This window comes from Dermacentor albipictus, chromosome 8 (assembly GCF_038994185.2).
Source record: "Dermacentor albipictus isolate Rhodes 1998 colony chromosome 8, USDA_Dalb.pri_finalv2, whole genome shotgun sequence".
Classification (NCBI taxonomy): domain Eukaryota; kingdom Metazoa; phylum Arthropoda; class Arachnida; order Ixodida; family Ixodidae; genus Dermacentor; species Dermacentor albipictus.
The window spans coordinates 61,833,508-61,846,318 of record NC_091828.1 but is presented as its reverse complement, the minus strand read 5'-3'; the positions used below and the strand labels follow the sequence as shown (position 1 = coordinate 61,846,318).

Genomic DNA, 12,811 nt, shown 5'->3' with positions numbered 1-12,811 from the left:
CGACCGTGTCCAAAGGAAGTGCGGTAAACTCAGCTTTCGAAATGGAAAGCAGGGCTTCAAGACGCTGCACCAACATAGAGCATGCAGGGATGAAACAGCGATAAAAATTGACGACTCTGAGAAAACGTCGCAAGGTACGTGTGGACTTTGGTGGCGCGTAGTCAATGATGGCCTGAACCTTGTCAAACAACAGAGTGATGGCACGATTGGTGATGCGATGTCCGAGAAAATGTATCTCCGTAACCCCAAACTGACATTTGTCCACATTGATGATGAGACCGTAATCACGGAGTCGAGTGAAAAGTTGACGTCGATGTGCTTTGTGGGTTTCAGCGTCGCTGCTGGCGACTACAATATCATCTGTGTATGACAAAACAAAACGGTAAGCTTCTGGAGACTTCGTATATAAAACGCTGAAAGGTTTTAGTTGCGTTGCGTAAACCGAAAAGCATGCGTAAATGGCCAAAAATGCCAAATGGGGTAAGTATAGCAGTTATTGGAATGACGGCTGACTCAACGGAGATCTGGTGATAAGCTTTCGCAAGATCGATTTTGGGATGTATTGTCATGCCGGTTAAAAAGGCAGTGCAATCCTCAATATTGGGTAGCGGGTATCGGTCGGGAAGAGTAATCGCATTCAGTGCGCGATAATCACAACAGGGCCTCCATTCATTGTCCTTTTTAGGCACCATGTGTAGTGCTGACGACCACGAGCTTGATGACGGACGAATGATCTTTAGTTGCAACATATGCTCGAATTCATTGCAGGCAACTCGAAGTTTATCAGGACCGAGTCGGCGGGGGCGGCAGTGGACGGGTGGGCCTGTGGTAATAATACAATAGGTCACAGTGTGCTGAGGGGTTTTATCCATCGTAGACTGTGTAGCAATTTCCGGAAACTCGTTGAGAAGACTTGCATACGGTAAGGTACGCAGTTTGATGAATGTAGGGTTGACAGCACTAGCGTGCAACAGAAAACCGTTGACTGAAAGACCCGTGATGTTATCCACCAGTATAGATAGCGGCTCCTGCTCCCGAGCAGGTGAAAATGGCTCAAGAAATCAGCCCCTAGATGGCAAGCGTACGTCCGCTGTCCAAAATAGCCACGGCAACCTTCTCTTAAGGCCAAGATCGAGAATAAGAGACATCTGTCCGTATACGCTGCAATGATGGAAGAGTTGATAGCTTGTAGGTAGGTGGGTGGCGGGGCGGGGTTGATTTTGCGCGTAGACGCCGGTCAGCTTTCGGCGCAGGAATTATACCGACTTCCGCACCACTGTCTGCCAACAAACGGTGTCCTATGGTTCAGTCGGTTATACGGAAAAGGCGGTTTGACGTGTGGCCATGATCGCCCACCGCTGTTATCGACGACCGGTCTGAGCGTTTCCCGTGTGCCACGAACAGGGTGACACACATCGGCGAGCCGGGGCGCGAGAACGTCTGTGGTAGTAGCACAGGCCCTGTGATGAAAAACTGCGCTCAGGTTGTTGAAACGACCGTTGCACAGAGGGTGGCTTGAGAGGCTGGTGAGTCGGATAGGGTCGGTCATTCAAGCTGCGCGTGCTGCGCAATTGCTGACGCAGATCGGCGACTTCAGATGCGAGCTCTTTGCTGTTTCCCGAAGGGAATCTACTTCAGGAAGGGGAGAGCTACGGGTAGCGTTTATGACTGCCGGAGCGACGTCCATCATATCGTAGGCCAGTTTCGCGAGTTCCGACAAGGACTTGCTTGTGCTTAGGTGTGACGAGAGCCATGTGTACATTGGCTGGAAGACGTTGTAGAAACAACTCAGGTAATATGGCCGAGTTCAAGGTGTCTAAATGGTACCTAATGAATGAGACATGTTGCAGGTGACGTAGAAATTGAGTTGGCCGCTGGTCACCGAGCTCTTCGTTGTTCAGGGGCTGCTGAATACGCAGATGCGCCCGCTGGACGAGACGGCAAAGAAGGGGATCTTAGATTGTCGTATATGGCGTTTCTTGATGTGGCTGGCCGAGGATGTCCCGCATTTAGGCCATGGGCTGTAGCGGCAAAGCTTCAAGCACGAGTTCATATTTGCGAAACTCCGACGTGACACGACGACGGCGGAACTTGTTCTCAGCTTGTATGAACCATAACGTGGGATCGGCGAGCCATATAGCTGTGGTAGCGTAATGGTAGCTGTAGCTCCTATAACACTTGTCGAAGGTGCCTGGCGGGTTGCAGGGGTAGTAGGAGCGGAGTTGAGGCCATCTGGAGTCTAGGTTTGATCCATTGAAGTTCGCGATCGTAGTCCGGGTCACTAGTAACTGTGGAACCACCAAACACAGTTTAGAGCACAGGAGGTTTATTTGTACGACCCTTAACATGATATGTTGTTGTTGTTGCCTCAAAACACGGGAACTTGATGTACTCCATCTTCTAACTCCTCTTCCTCACCTCCTAAACCGTAGCCCACTACGCGCTCATGTCTAAAACCAGTGACCTGCCAGACGTTCGACCCACCCACCTTACATTTAATCGACTTAATCGATTAGGACTGTTCGAGTAATTGTTTTCGAGGTTTCTACAAGAGTGGCGCGAAAATTTTGAAATCGTACTGGAATGGCGGCGCGCGAGCAGTGACTGTGAGGCTCTGGTATAGAGCGTTTGTCGACTGCTTCTCCCGAGTCCCGTATGATGCCGAGCCGAGCGCTTCCCCTATCTTCCACCACGCCACACGACCAGAGGCTTGAAATGCCCTCGCAATTCAAGGCATACGATAGCAACGCAGTCCTTGATCGTCCTGCCAGTTCCAGTGCACTAAAGACGTGGCGCAGCGTGCGCGCCGCTTTGGAGTATGTATTCGACAAAGCGATGGAGTTCGTGTCGATTCCAGCAAACCTATAGCGTCCGATCGTCTATTCTCGCGTGCTCGTCGTGTGGCCTTTCAATGAAGATGTCCGTTTCACCCAAACATCCCAGCCAATTGACATTATTTCGCTCTGCAGAAAAGAGCATGTGCTTTAAAATCTCAAACTAGTAATTTTCGTCTCCCTTGTGTATATTGCGATTTCTTGAGCATTTCAGCTGCACTTCAAACTTTCACTTTTGACATTTTTCTTATTTCTTGTTTAATCGTACTCTGCATTGATCAACTAGTGCCATGTACCTTATTTATTTCTCCACTAAGCGCCATTTTATATGATATAAACGAGAAGAAAGGGGGTTAACAGAGGGGCCCGATTTTTGCCTTCTGGTTTGTTGGCTTCTTCTGGTTTGTTGGCTTCTTATGATATTTTATATTATATGTTGTTTATCTTTTCAAAAGCCAGTAGTGCCAGCTATATTTAGTCTTCAACGGGTTAAATATTATTCTTTAGCAGACGTTTATGCACTTCTGTTTCAAACTTGGTTCCACCTCTCAAACTTTAAATAGGGTGCTGCAAAAGTAGAAAGTTCTACGAAAGCGAGAGGAACGCGGATCGATACCCCGCACCTCCACCACTTGTGACGAAGCAGTTATCACGAGGTTTATTACGCGTCGAAGATGCGGCGAACCGACCACGCTCAGAGCACGGATCACAGCCCAGAGCAAGCCACACAAGCGATGAAGAAGAACCCCATCTGAACCCCACATGATGATGATCATGTACAGATGACAAAGAATAGCTTATAAATGCCCACAGTATTTAAATACTTTTCAAGTGCCCGGCAACAGCTTCGATTAATCAATTAATGGATGAAAAAGAACCTGCATCGAAAGCGATTAATCGATTAATGGTGGCTATAATGATTGAAGCGGTATGAGCCTTGAAATAGAAGATGAAGAAGCGCAGGAGTCTGGGTTCAGGAGAAGAGAAGAAGGAAGTGAGAATAAAATGTAGACAAGATGGACGCCAGTTCCACAGCAATGCTTTACGTTTACTGTGTCCTTTAAGTAGGAACGCTACATTATTTTGGCGCAGCCGACAGCGAACTCCAACATGTGGGTGAGATTTTTCCTTGAGGAGACCTCCGCGGACAAGATCATCTTTTCGAGATACCAAGCTGAAGATGAACCAGCGGTGGAACTACCTCGCGAACTCAACTCGGCAGAACTCATGAACCTGGTTTTAGAGAAGGCTTCCATGGACGCTGATGAACTACGTCGGAAGGGTGCTGTGAACGTGAACTTGCCTCTGGTGATCTTCGACGAATTAGTTCTTCAACCGATGCGTCGGAAGGACTCTGGATCACAGTCGTCGACGGAAGAGGTGAGCCTCGTTTTGAAAGCACTTCGGCTACAACAAGAACAGATTTCGCAACAAAGCCAGCTGGTGACATCGCTTATAAGCTCTTTAAACGCTGAGAAGCCAGTGACTAAATTTGTAGAACCTGATGCATTCGACGGCATGTCATCAAGTCCAGAAGGTTGGCTTGAATTCTATGAATATGCCGCTGGAAAGAACAACTGGCACTCTAATGAGGACAAGATTACTAACATGCGTAGTTACTTAAGCGGTGTTGCACGGAAGTGGTATGATTTGCACATTATTGAAGAGGCTGGAAACTCTTGGAATCAGTGGAAAGAAAAATTCTTGACGACATTCCGAAGCAACCCAGTGCAAAAGTGGGACGCCGCGCTTAATTTCAAATTCAAGCAAGGCTCCCTCGTAGAGTATTTCTTTGACAAATGCCGCCTTTTAAAGCTGGCCGAGCCTATGCTTCCTCCGTCTGCCGTAGTAGCACTAATAATGCACGGACTGCACGCGCAAGTCCTGAAGCAAGTGCAACTACGGTCACCTAAAACTATGGACGGGCTCCTGGAGTGCCTTCACGACATATCATTTACTTCAGAAGAAAATATAAACGCTAGCTCAAGCGGTCACTTCACACGGTCCGGCACGGATTGGTCAAGCCGTAATCAGCGAGAACCGCGCCGCCTTGCAGGCGGCACAGAGAGCTTGGGTTGGCGCGCTCCCAGAGGTCGGGTGCATAACATCGACAGCGACCCTGTTCCCCTACTTTCGGACGCTGAAGAGGCTCCGACGACAAAAAACTGATAAACAAGGGTGATCAGTCCGACCCGATGACCACAACTGAGACTGTTTATTTAACTTGCTCTAGCCTACTTCACATCCCTGTGAAAGTGGGAAACAGACACATGATGGCTTTGGTTGACAGCGGTGCTTCTGTGTCTATAATAAATGCCAAGCTGGTAGATGCAAGTCACCTGCATAGTGGAAGAGTACTACGGGTGCAAGGCTACGATGGAAAAGTGACAATGCATAATCAGTAGGCCTCAGTAAACATCGAGTTCCAAGGTCATGAAATAGCGAGTGAAGTACTGGTGATTGAGGGGGTGACGTATGACTTTCTGCTATCCAGACCAGATATAAAGAAACTAAAAATCAACGTATACTGGGACGATGCGGTTTTAGTGGAAGGACTATCAAGGCAAGAGACACAGCCGGATAGAAAGGATAACCTGCGAGTTGTCAATTGCGCGGAGGATATTGCAACGACCTATCCTGAACTAGTATGCATAGGAAGCTATCCACCGGCGATGACGTCACACAAGGTGCCTTTCGAACTCACCGACAAGACCGTCATCCGAAAATCACCTTACAACATGTCAAGAGAGCGCAAGATATGGTTGAAGAAGGAATTGCAGGAGATGCTAGACGCCAATATAATCCGGCCTTCGGTGTCACCCTTCGCCTCTCCCATAACTATTGCGCCGAAAGAAGATGGAACTTTCAGACTGTGCACAGATTACAGGGTTCTCAACCGACAGACAGAACTTATACCATTTCCCATGCCGAAGATAGACACGATTATAGATGAGACAGGTGGTTGCCGATGTTTTTCACGTATTGACTTGTGCAAAGGTTTCTGGCAGATCCCGCTAACGGAAGAAACAAAAATGTACACTGCTTTTATCACGCCCTTCGACCTGTACGAGTATAACCGGCTTCCTTTCGGCTGGAAAAACTCACCAGCATGGTTCCAGAAGATTATGAACGAAGTCCTGAAGCCTTTCCTAGGTGTCTTTTGTAACGTGTACATAGACGATATTATCGTCTTCTCCAAAACAGAGACGGAGCATCAGGCACACCTGTCCCAGGTATTAAATGCCTTGAGCTTGGCACACCTCAAGGTTAATTTTAAGAAAAGTGCGTTCTTTCAAAGAAAAGTGGTGTTTCTTGGAAGAGTCTTTGATGGGACTACCAAAAGCACGAAACAAGAGTCCGTCGAGAGGATATCCCAACTGGTAAAACCATATGACGTACACTCATTGCGTGTATTTTTGGGATTAGCAGGACATTTCAGGCCCTTCATAAAAGACTTTGCCATCAAAACAAGATGCCTCACGCGCCTAACACAGAAAGAAGTTCCATTTGAGTGGAATGAGGAATGTGAGAGAGTCTACCGTGATCTGGTGCACAGAATATCTGCTGACCCTATTCTACGCATACCAGATTTCACTTTACCCTTTGAACTGAATACCGACGCCTCACACTATGGGACAGGTGCAGTCTTGTACCAGAAATGTTCAGAAGCATCCGGCCGAGAAAAGCGACACGTAGTAGGTTACAGCTACACCCTCAAGCCACCTGAAGTCAACTACACCACTACTGAAAAGGAAGCTCTTGCAGTCCTCAAAGCAATTCAGTACTTCCGTACGTACCTAGAAGGTGCGAAGTTTACTTTGTTCACCGATCACCAAGCCCTCACTCATCTCTTGAATATGACCCAACCTAAGGGACGTATCGCCAGATGGGTGAACTATTTGCAGCAGTTCGATTTCACCATCTCCCACAGACCTGGACCCCTTTTGACTGATGCAGATGCATTGTCTAGACTGATGATACAGGCCAACAACGAACAATCGGCAGAAATCAATGAAATTAAATTGTGGGAAGGCACTGAACAATTGATTTTTAGGGAAGGTCGCTATCAAGTCCCGCCAACGCTGGTTTCCAGGGTGCTTTATTTGTACCACGATAGCCCAGAATCTGGAGGACACGACGGATTTTGGCGCACCTACAACAAGCTAGTCAAGAGATTTACGTGGCCTCACATGAAAGACGACGTCAATCGATACGTTCGTTCATGCCACATTTGTCAAATCAACAAAGTGAAATATAAGCAGCCTACGGACGCCATGATAATACCTTGCCACTCAAACGTGCCTTTTGAAGTTATACACCTGGATTTCGCCGAGCTAAATAAGAAACGAGAAGGAGTCCGAAAAACGCAAGCTTTTCTTCTGGCCATAGATGAATGCACCAGGATGGTCGCGGCACGGGCAGGAAAAGAAGATGCGAATAGTGTCATCGCCCTTCTCGAACGGGATATGTTTAGGACAACCAAGACAATTGTATGTGACAACGGTCCAGCGTTCAAGAGCGAAAAGCTAGCAAGATGGGCTCGAGACCATAATATATCAATCCAGTTCTGTGCGCCATACCATCCCGCAGCGAATGGGCTTGCAGAGCGTGCTATACGAGATGTTAAACAATACATCAGAGAGAGAGAAAGAAGTTTAATGACACGAAATGCCGAGAGGTCGGCCTGAGGTATATTCCTCTAGCCAGCTACTCGGCATTGGGGGAAGGGGAAGTGGGAAAGAAAGAGGGAAGAAAGAGGTGCATGATGGGTGACGATGACGATAGAAGGAAGATGTAGAAAATATGGCAAGCAATTGGGCATGCTCAAAGTCTGCAGTCCAGGCCCGTAATTTTTAAAAAGTTCAGTAATGCCTTGATGGCCTTAAAACTCGACTGAGCGTCTGGCCAAGAGCCTAAAATAATATCCTCCGACAACGGTGCGCTGTCGAGACGCGTAAGGTCTTTGACCAACCTATCACGCTCTTCCACAAACTTAGGGCAGTCACAAAGCACATGACCTATAGTCTCAGTCACATTGCACACCTCACAGTGTGGAGACTCGGTGCGTCGCATGAGGTGCACGTATCCGCGCGTAAACGCTACCCCCAGCCTTAGTCTGTGCAGAAGACTGGCATCGCTTCGTTGAATTTTCGGTGGTAGCCTAAAATTCATGGTGGGGTCCAATCTCTGGAGTCGTCTGTGGCGATTATCTGGATTGTCCCAGTGCTTTGCTGTCAATTTGCGGATGACACTGGAGAGGAGACAGTTGGCGTCCGCTCTTGAAAAGGGAATTGAAAGCAGGGACTCTCGTTCTTCGAGTGCTTTCTTCGCTTCGGCGTCGGCCAGTTCGTTGCCCTGTATACCACAGTGACTAGGGATCCACTGAAATGTGATGTGGTGGCCGTTTTCTTGCGCTAAAGTGTAGAGCTCGGCAGTTTGAAGAGCCAACACTCTATAAGCGCTTTCTTTCAACACCACTCTAAGTAGTTGAAGAGCCGATTTTGCGTCACTGAAAACTGTCCATATTTGAGGAGGCTGTCGCACAATATATTTAACGGCCTCTCTTATTGCCACTAATTCCGTAGATGTTGTAGTCGTCTTGTTATGCAGACGAAACCGTCGAATGACTTGATGCGCAGGCACGACGAAAGCCGCACCAGACGCATACGACGAGACCGAGCCGTCTGTATACACGCTCACCGCGGAGTCATATTCTTTCGACATATATTCAAGTGAGAAATGTCTGAGGCCGACGGTAGGTATTCGCGATTTTTTAGAGATTCCGGGAATAGATAGACGTACCGGTATTTTGGACATTACCCATGGGGGCATATGTGGAAGGTCAGCCGGGGCAAAGTATGCTGGTATGGCAGATGCTTGGCATTTAACGGCTCTTGAAAAAGTGGAGTCCGGCCGTATATCGGGTAGTTTCGATAAGGGATGACGTCCGTGACGGCAAAGCAGTCGCAGGAATACTCGAAGAGGTTCGCATCGTAGATAGACAGGTAAAGGGGTGACGCGAGCCTCCTCAATTGTTCCGTAGGTTGAGGTGCAACGTGGAACACCGAGACATGTTTTCAGCATCTGCGCCTGGGCACTTTCCAGCGTACGCAAACATGACGGGCTCATACTTGATAAAACTGGCAGGCTATACCGAATGTATCCGACGTAGAGAGCCTGGTACAGCCGGAGTAGCGAATGCTCAGATGGACCCCATTTCATACCGGCCAGAAAGCGAAAAACTTGAGCAAGCCCAGTTAATTTTTTCTTCAACATTGCCACATGTTTCGACCATGAAACACCGCGGTCAATGACAACGCCGAGGTATTTATGGTGGGTGACATATGGGATGGCATTTCCATTGATCATAATTGGATACCAACACATAAGCTTCCGTGTGAACGCTATCGCAGCGCACTTGTCTGGGGCCAGTTGCAGTCCTTGGCACTGCAGGTACTGAGACGTTAAAGAAACAGCTCGCTGCAATCTGGCACGAATTTGTGGTCGCGTGACTGCGGATGCCCATATGCATAAACAATACATCAGGATGTACGATAGTTTCCCTGGTGGTTGGAAATGCTCTTTAGAAGCAGCTGTAAGACATCACAATCGCTCCTACACCAGCGGCTTGGGATGCAGCCCGCAATTCGCTTCTTCAGGAGAAACCCCTATTCTTCAGGCGGACCGTGAACTTGGGCTGTTAGAAAATCTCCAGATCGTCGAGGAAAGGAAACAGAAATCGCAGGAGGAGAGGTACCGTAAACGAATGAAAAAAAATTTTGACAAGAGACATTGCTCAGATATTCCAGACATTCAAGTCACCGACCTCATTCTAGTTAGGAAAGGAGTAAGAGAATCCAATGCCAAATTTTATGGTCCTTACTCTGTGACAAAGACGGCCACTCAGAAAGGAATATTGAAGACTGTGTGGTACATTGGCGAACGTGGCTCAGTTGAATGTGCTTCGATTGGAAACGTTTTCAAGTATTACCCCAGGAGGGGTTAGCAAAAGAAACCTGGAAGGGTGAAGCGGTATGAGCCTTGAAATAGAAGATGAAGAAGCGCAGGAGTCTGGGTTCAGGAGAAGAGAAGGAAGTGAGAATAAAATGTAGACAAGATGGACGCCAGTTCCACAGCAATGCTTTACGTTTACTGTGTCCTTTAAGTAGGAACGCTACAATGATGAATGATTTTTAGGTAAAAAAATAATCATCGACCATGCCTGATTCGAAGATGTCGAACTGATCGACCACCCATTTCGCGAACATTTGGCGGTACCGCCGTAAGACTGCAACAAGGCTTGTGAGTGTGCAGCGATAACTGGATCCAAACATTTAAAGGGCACATAGCAAGAGCGTCCAACAATGCAGTGTCCACACACATAAAAATAGAAAAATAAAAGAAACGTTCCCTTCGACGACACCACTTAGAGCTGCAAGGTTTCTCACCAATGCTGGGCTGCACTATCGAAGATACATGTATCTTAGACACTCTTTGGGCATCTTGTATCTGCACCATGATGCGCTTGGCAAGACGTGTATCAGTATCTGTATTTCTGTATCAGTAGTGTATACATGAAGGAATGTACCGAGTAGATTAAGATACAACATACTTTTAGATATAAGACAGCAGTGTCTTGTATCTTAAGGTACAAGACAATGCTATCGCAACGACACCCTGCGAAACTATAAACCTTGACTGAAGTCCACTTCTCGAGCTAAAACCGCTGCCACTAAGTCCCCTGAATGAAACTAAAGGCAGCGCCATTCTTTAATCGTTCCGCCAGAACCCTCCAGCGAGGGCAGGCGATGAGGTCTGCGCGTCGCGGTTGGTGGAGCAGAGTCACGTGGTGGCGCGCTGTCCCGACAAAAAGACAAGCGCGAACGTCTGCGCGCAGCCGACCTTTTGTTTTCTTGATATCTTGCTTTTAGTTGCCTCGGTGCCATGACACTTGCTCGTAGCCGCCGTACTGCGCTGTGTACGTCAGTGCGTGCGACGCGAATTTGTCGCTAACGAACGCCGTACGCCAGCAGATGAGCAGGATATGAAAGGTCATTGCAGCTTTATGTGCTCTCTGTAAGCACGACGCGTCGCAAAAAAAAAAAAAAGAAATGTCGCTACCAGCGTTGTTGCTGCTACATACCTGAATGCGTTTACAGACGAGGTAAAACTCCACAGCGGTATTTGCGCCATCGTGCTGAGGCTTCTTATTGACGTTTTTGTAATTGACTGGTGATTCGCTAGCTGGTCGGAAGGCAGAACAGTGGCTCCCATCAGTTACAAAAGCGACGAGAAAGAATCTTTGACAATGCAGCGTGTGAAGAGCTTTCATGTTAAGCAGCCAAAGCAACCCGGCCCAATAATCTGTTTCGGAATAAAAATATACTTTCAGCAAAAAAGACAAACATATTGAAATACTAACAGACTGACATATCATAAGAAGCCAACAAACAAAGACACCGAGGACAGCACAGGGGAAATTACTTGTACTGACTAATTGGAATAAATAAATTATACATTAATGGAATTGAAAGTGGATGAAGAACCAACTTGCCGCAGGTGGGGAACGATCCCACGTCCTTCGCAATTTGTTTATTTCAATTAGTCAGTACAAGTAATTTCCCCTCTGTTGTCCTTGGTGTCTTTGTTAGTTGGCTTCTTATGATATAATTAACAAAAAACGGGCCCCACGGTTAAGCCCCTCAATTGCTTCTCGTTCATAACAGACTGAAAGACAAACATTAAGGTTGCTCGGAGTTAAGAAATTTCCAAGCAAACTTTTTTGTGCGTACGCATTTGCTGCTGCATTATGTAGATATATGATACGAAATTTGCGAATGTATCGAAGTATCTTGAGATAATAATCTACGTGCCAGAACCACTTTCTGATTAGGCACGCCGTAGTGGAGGACTCCGGAAATTTCGACCACCTGGGGTTTTTTAACGTGCACCTAAATTGAAGCACACGAGTGTTTTCACATTTCGCCCCCATCGAAATGGGGCCGCCGTGGCAGGGATTCTATCCTGCGACCGCGTGCTCAGCAGCCCAACACCTCTGCATCTCAAACACTTGTCCGAGTATCTTGTATTGTATCCCGATACAATTCCGATACAATTGCGTAGTATCTTTGCCCCGCCCTGTAAATTCTCCTTAAAGTGCGGCCCGTGTGATTACCAGTGAGGTCAGTTATTGAATTCGCTGGTTATCAGTTGGGAAGCCCTGATTTAGAGCGAAATCCTCCATCACGTGTCTCAATTGCGAAAATAAGAGCAAAAAATAAAATTTTAGTTCACGTATTACCAGGATATTTTGATACACGGCGAGCATCTCGCAGTCGTGGCCGAGTGGTTAAGGCGATGGACTAGAAATCCATTGGGGTCTCCCCGCACAGGTTCGAATCCTGTCGACTGCGCATTTTCTTTTCGCAAATGTCTTTATACGTTTAATTTTTTTTCAGATATACTTATTACACACCTATTGCACTTCTGTGCGAATCACAACTTCTAATCACTTTTATTCTAATCAAAAAGAGGATTTCGCTGTTTATACTACGCCAGAGAGGACGCTCCCGACCTAACCTGGCGTGGGGTGCGCTAAGCAAGCCAGTATGTAGTGCCAATATTTTGACCCTGATGTCGTTTTTTCTTCTTCGCAATAATAGATTCCTTTAAAAATGTTCAGCATCACTGACGCCCCGATTCGGAACCTTCGGAGCACCTGCACAGGCTATGCAACACGAGTCACAACGTTTGTGATAGCTCGCACCATTCCCACGGACGCATCCCGTTGCGGCTGTAAACACTCGGTGAAGAGGTAGGACTATTGCGAAATAACTGCAGATATCAAAATTACAAGAGAGGCATACGGGCATATGGAATAAGATGTGAGAGATTCACATTTGTTTTCTCATGGCATAAACATACCTGCACCACTTACACAATTCTTTTCGAAAAAGGGCGAGTAGGTGGCGCCATCT

The 12,811-nt window shown here is 47.2% G+C and overlaps 1 non-coding gene across 1 annotated transcript; it reads left to right on the top strand.

The window, feature by feature from the left end:
* Window positions 1-12,165: 12,165 nt before the first annotated feature.
* On the top strand, window positions 12,166-12,247 carry TRNAS-AGA (transfer RNA serine (anticodon AGA)). The gene has a single exon. It is a non-coding gene; the product is annotated as a tRNA-Ser (tRNA).
* Window positions 12,248-12,811: the final 564 nt, after the last annotated feature.